The 6,526-nt window shown below is 41.9% G+C and overlaps 1 pseudogene; it reads right to left on the reverse strand.

Moving 5' to 3' along the window:
* LOC124021597 overlaps nucleotides 1–4,545 on the reverse strand; it is a 69,911-nt pseudogene extending 65,366 nt beyond the window's left edge.
* Nucleotides 4,546–6,526: the final 1,981 nt, after the last annotated feature.

Consider the following 6,526-nt stretch of genomic DNA (forward strand, 5'->3'; position numbering starts at 1 on the left):
GAGGTAGAGGTTGTTTATGTTGTCTGGTTACAGAGTGAGGTAGAGGTTGTTTATGTTGTCTGGTTACAGAGTGAGGTAGAGGTTGTTTATGTTGTCTGGTTACAGAGTGAGGTAGAGGTTGTTTATGTTGTCTGGTTACAGAGTGAGGTAGAGGTTGTTTATGTTGTCTGGTTACAGAGTGAGGTAGAGGTTGTTTATGTTGTCTGGTTACAGAGTGAGGTAGAGGTTGTTTATGTTGTCTGGTTACAGAGTGAGGTAGAGGTTGTTTATGTTGTCTGGTTACAGAGTGAGGTAGAGGTTGTTTATGTTGTCTGGTTACAGAGTGAGGTAGAGGTTGTTTATGTTGTCTGGTTACAGAGTGAGGTAGAGGTTGTTTATGTTGTCTGGTTACAGAGTGAGGTAGAGGTTGTTTATGTTGTCTGGTTACAGAGTGAGGTAGAGGTTGTTTATGTTGTCTGGTTACAGAGTGAGGTAGAGGTTGTTTATGTTGTCTGGTTACAGAGTGAGGTAGAGGTTGTTTATGTTGTCTGGTTACAGAGTGAGGTAGAGGTTGTTTATGTTGTCTGGTTACAGAGTGAGTTAGAGGTTGTTTATGTTGTCTGGTTACAGAGTGAGGTAGAGGTTGTTTATGTTGTCTGGTTACAGAGTGAGGTAGAGGTTGTTTATGTTGTCTGGTTACAGATTGAGGTAGAGGTTGTTTATGTTGTCTGGTTACAGAGTGAGGTAGAGGTTGTTTATGTTGTCTGGTTACAGAGTGAGGTAGAGGTTGTTTATGTTGCCTGGTTACAGAGTGAGGTAGAGGTTGTTTATGTTGCCTGGTTACAGAGTGAGGTAGAGGTTGTTTATGTTGTCTGGTTACAGAGTGAGGTAGAGGTTGTTTATGTTGCCTGGTTACAGAGTGAGGTAGAGGTTGTTTATGTTGTCTGGTTACAGAGTGAGGTAGAGGTTGTTTATGTTGTCTGGTTACAGAGTGAGGTAGAGGTTGTTTATGTTGTCTGGTTACAGAGTGAGGTAGAGGTTGTTTATGTTGTCTGGTTACAGAGTGAGGTAGAGGTTGTTTATGTTGTCTGGTTACAGAGTGAGGTAGAGGTTGTTTATGTTGTCTGGTTACAGAGTGAGGTAGAGGTTGTTTATGTTGTCTGGTTACAGAGTGAGGTAGAGGTTGTTTATGTTGTCTGGTTACAGAGTGAGGTAGAGGTTGTTTATGTTGTCTGGTTACAGAGTGAGGTAGAGGTTGTTTATGTTGTCTGGTTACATAGTGAGGTAGAGGTTGTTTATGTTGTCTGGTTACAGAGTGAGGTAGAGGTTGTTTATGTTGTCTGGTTACAGAGTGAGGTAGAGGTTGTTTATGTTGTCTGGTTACAGAGTGAGGTAGAGGTTGTTTATGTTGTCTGGTTACAGAGTGAGGTAGAGGTTGTTTATGTTGTCTGGTTACAGAGTGAGGTAGAGGTTGTTTATGTTGTCTGGTTACAGAGTGAGGTAGAGGTTGTTTATGTTGTCTGGTTACAGAGTGAGGTAGAGGTTGTTTATGTTGTCTGGTTACAGAGTGAGGTAGAGGTTGTTTATGTTGTCTGGTTACAGAGTGAGGTAGAGGTTGTTTATGTTGTCTGGTTACATAGTGAGGTAGAGGTTGTTTATGTTGTCTGGTTACAGAGTGAGGTAGAGGTTGTTTATGTTGTCTGGTTACAGAGTGAGGTAGAGGTTGTTTATGTTGTCTGGTTACAGAGTGAGGTAGAGGTTGTTTATGTTGTCTGGTTACAGAGTGAGGTAGAGGTTGTTTATGTTGTCTGGTTACAGAGTGAGGTAGAGGTTGTTTATGTTGTCTGGTTACAGAGTGAGGTAGAGGTTGTTTATGTTGTCTGGTTACAGAGTGAGGTAGAGGTTGTTTATGTTGTCTGGTTACAGAGTGAGGTAGAGGTTGTTTATGTTGTCTGGTTACAGAGTGAGGTAGAGGTTGTTTATGTTGTCTGGTTACAGAGTGAGGTAGAGGTTGTTTATGTTGTCTGGTTACAGAGTGAGGTAGAGGTTGTTTATGTTGTCTGGTTACAGAGTGAGGTAGAGGTTGTTTATGTTGCCTGGTTACAGAGTGAGGTAGAGGTTGTTTATGTTGCCTGGTTACAGAGTGAGGTAGAGGTTGTTTATGTTGCCTGGTTACAGAGTGAGGTAGAGGTTGTTGCTTGGATTCTTGGATGCAGAGAAATGCAGAGAAATGTGAAATGGTGACATTTTTTATTATTTGCGTGTGTGTGCCAGCCAGCCAGCCAGCCTGTGTTGTTTTGGGCAAAACTTGATATTACACTCCCAGTCCTGTTTACACTCCCAGTCCTGTTTACACTCCCAGTCCTGTTTACACTCCCAGTCCTGTTTACACTCCCAGTCCTGTTTACACTCCCAGTCCTGTTTACACTCCCAGTCCTGTTTACACTCCCAGTCCTGTTTACACTCCCAGTCCTGTTTACACTCCCAGTCCTGTGATGTACGATTCCCAAGGTTGGATGATAAAGATTTCCTCAGAAATTCAAAGTATTTGATTTCGCAACATGGAGAGGGAGTCGCCTAAATATTTATCAACAAGGGACATACTATTATTTCCTTATTCTGTAAACTGTTGACGTTGCTGATAGGCCTGTTGAAAACATTTATTTTAGCAGGTGAAAATGTTTTGTTTTATAGCACTATATAATGCTCCATGGCTCATTTTAGTTTTTCTAGATTTAGAACGTAAAACAACATTTATACAGCAAACATGAACCCTTAGGTCTTGTACAGAAACTAGTTACATTGTTTAATGTTGCAGAACAATGATACACATTATTTTCTCAGAATATTGACACACAAAAAAAAAATATTTTTAAGGTGGTTAGCCATCAAGTGACAGAGTTGACAAGCCACTTACGGAGTTGACAACAGATACTCAAAACAGATATATTTTTGCCTCTAAAAGTAGAAGTTAAATACAAACGTTTGTAAAGTATGGAAAATAATTAATTTAAAAAATCCCCAATAAAAACAATCATTCTATTAGATTTTTCAGCACTCTGACAGAGTTGATGTTTTACTTCATTCAAAATTCCTATTCTTTCATGATCGGCTATGAAAAGCCAACTGACATTTACTCCTGAGGTGCTGACTTGCTGCACCCTCGACAACTACTATTATTTGACCATACTGGTCATTTATGAACATTTGAACATCTTGGCCATGTTCTGTTATAATCTCCACCAGACACAGCCAGAAGAGGACTGGCCACCCCACATAGCCTGGTTCATCTCTAGGTTTCTTCCTAGGTTTTGGCCTTTCTAGGGAGTTTTTCCTAGCCACCGTGCTTCTACACCTGCATTGCTTGCTGTTTGGGGTTTTAGGCTGGGTTTCTGTACAGCACTTTGAGATATCAGCTGATGCATCTTTTAGGAATCACCGTTTCGAGATAAATAATCTTTAAAGTCACGGAAGGCTATTGCAAGAAACAACATAAGAATTTCAGTTAATCTTCATTATTGCCCAAAGAAATGTAAAACTATTTTGGAGTTTCAAATGGACATCCTTTTGCCACGGCATTGAGCCGACATGGAAATTAATAATATTGAAAGTATTTAGAAAATCGAAGAAGAAAAAAAATAATCATGTTTGTTTGTGGACCCAGTTGACAGAGGTTGATCACTCATATGTTTGAGAGCAGAAATATTAATGTGCGTAATTCCTCTGGCAGCCTGCATTTAGATTTGAGGATGCCCCGGGCCCCCACACTTCACCAAGAACAGATGTATCGAACGCCAGTTGGTCCCGTTCCGTTCTTACCTTCGAGCGTCACCTCTCTCCCGGCTCGTTTGAGCCCTGCACCCGCCTCGTCATGCGTAGCGTCCCGCAGGTTCACACCGTTCACCGACAGAATCGCGTCACCGACATACAAGGCTTGGGTTTGATCCGCAGCCAGACCTTTGAAGATCTTACTAATAAGTATCGGCATTTTATTCTCTTTCCCTCCTTTATGCTGATGCCGAGTCCTCCTACCTCCTGCTTTACTACTTTCACACATCTTTTTCTGTTTGCGATCGCCTCTGGGACTTGCTCCTGTAAATCCGTGAAAGCTGTCCTCACCGCAGTTTTCGGACTGTTTGTGTGATCCGGGTGGGTTGCGTTGCACCCGTAAGATCCATTGGTGATGCCGTTTAGGGTCACATTCTCTCCCAGGTCCTCGCAACTCAACGTTAGAGCTTCTTCGTTCAAATTGGCCAAAACATTGTGCCATCGGTCCCTCACTAAAACCTCCAAAAATCCACTTTTTTGTACTCCGTTCCTCGAAATTACTGTAGCTACCGCCATCTTTGAAGCATTCTTAAAATGCCATGTGATTAAAACTCAAATAGGACTTTACCCCCGAACTTCTCAGCGTGGCTTTCCAATAGTTCAGCAACTTCAGTTAACGGCTATTTTTTTTGGCAACATAACCCAGTCCCTGCTCCAACAGCCCATATCCTCTTTGGGTGGAGCAAACTCGAAGCGCAATCCCACTAAGCAAATCACATTTCTATCCACACAGAACACTGCCGAGAGCTGTGCTGAAGTTCAAACGACATGACTGTAAGTCGCTTTGGATAAAAGCGTCTGCTAAATGGCATATATTATTATTATTATATTAATGTGTAGCCCACACTAACGTAAATATAGAGCGCCATACCTTATTACAGCCGTATTACATACATTATTACCACCCTTTGACAAACATTACCAGGCATGCTGGGTTTTATTCAGAGGGCGACCCGTGTAAAGGAATGTCCCAATGTTGGGACAGTTGGATCTTTGGAGGTGTCCGCTAGTAGACTTGTGCCTGTCTCCCTCTCTCTCTTGTGCGGTCCATGCAGCTTGCCAGGTGCGCACGGTTTGCTCGGCTCCGCAGCGGATTTGTTGGGGGGGTTAAACACAAAACTTGCATAAAAACAAGTGAAGTTGTATTTCCTAACATCTCACGGACTAAATGCACTTTCAATGGTCAATACACGTGTAAAATAGCCTATAATAACCTAATAATCTACAAATATGCATTATTTTAGGCAAATTGGGAATGAGCATATTCTATGAGTTATTTCTAATGGATCATAATACTAGGCCTGGTGGTTACATTTTTCCAGCGAAAAACGATGAGAACTTTACATAAATATGTAAACGCCATCTGAAACACGATGAGAGAACGTTACAGAAGTACTGTATGTTAGCGCCATCTGATGGTGGAGAGAGAACCGGCGTAACCCTGCTGTCTGTCACAATATACAGTCTATAGTCCTGCTGTCTGTCACAATATACAGTCTATAGTCCTGCTGCCTGTCACAATATACAGTCTATACTCCTGCTGTCTGTCACAATATACAGTCTATACTCCTGCTGCCTGTCACAATATACAGTCTATAGTCCTGCTGTCTGTCACAGTATACAGTCTATAGTCCTGCTGTCTGTCACAATATACAGTCTATACTCCTGCTGTCTGTCACAATATACAGTCTATAGTCCTGCTGCCTGTCAATATACAGTCTATAGTCCTGCTGTCTGTCACAGTCTATAGTCCTGCTGTCTGTCGCAATATACAGTCTATACTCCTGCTGTCTGTCACAATATACAGTCTATAGTCCTGCTGTCTGTCACAATATACAGTCTATAGTCCCTGCTGCCTGTCACAATATACAGTCTATACTCCTGCTGCCTGTCACAATATACAGTCTATACTCCTGCTGTCTGTCACAATATACAGTCTATAGTCCTGCTGTCTGTCACAATATACAGTCTATAGTCACAATATACAGTCTATACTCCCCTGCTGTCTGTCACAATATAGTCAGTCTATAGTACTCCTGCTGTCTGTCAATATACAGTCTATAGTCCTGCTGTCTGTCACAATATACAGTCTATAGTGCTGTCTGTCTGACCTGCTGTCAGTCTATGCAGTCTATGTCCTTCTGTCTGTCACAATATACAGTCTATAGTCCTGCTGTCTGTCACAATATACAGTCTATAGTCCTGCTGCCTGTCACAATATACAGTCTATAGTCCTGCTCCTGCTGCCTGTCACAATATACAGTCTATAGTCCTGCTGCCTGTCACAATATACAGTCTATAGTCCTGCTGTCTGTCACAATATACAGTCTATAGTCTATGTCCTACTGCCTGTCACAATATACAGTCTATAGTCCTGCTGCCTGTCACTGTCTATACTCCTGCTGCCTGTCATATAGTCCTGCTGCCTGTCACAATATACAGTCTATACTCCTGCTGCCTGTCACAATATACAGTCTATAGTCCTGCTGCCTGTCACAATATACAGTCTAAACAGTCTATAGTCTATTGTCCTGCTGTCTGTCACAATATACAGTCTATAGTCCTGCTGTCTGTCTGTCACAATATACAGTCTATAGTCCTGCTGTCTGTCTGTCACAATATAAACTCCTGCTGTCTGTCACAATATACAGTCTATAGTCCTGCTGTCTGTCACAATATGCAGTCTTGTCCTGCTGTCTGTCACAATATACAGTCTATA

This window comes from Oncorhynchus gorbuscha, unplaced genomic scaffold (assembly GCF_021184085.1).
Source record: "Oncorhynchus gorbuscha isolate QuinsamMale2020 ecotype Even-year unplaced genomic scaffold, OgorEven_v1.0 Un_scaffold_1136, whole genome shotgun sequence".
Taxonomy (NCBI): Eukaryota; Metazoa; Chordata; class Actinopteri; order Salmoniformes; family Salmonidae; genus Oncorhynchus; species Oncorhynchus gorbuscha.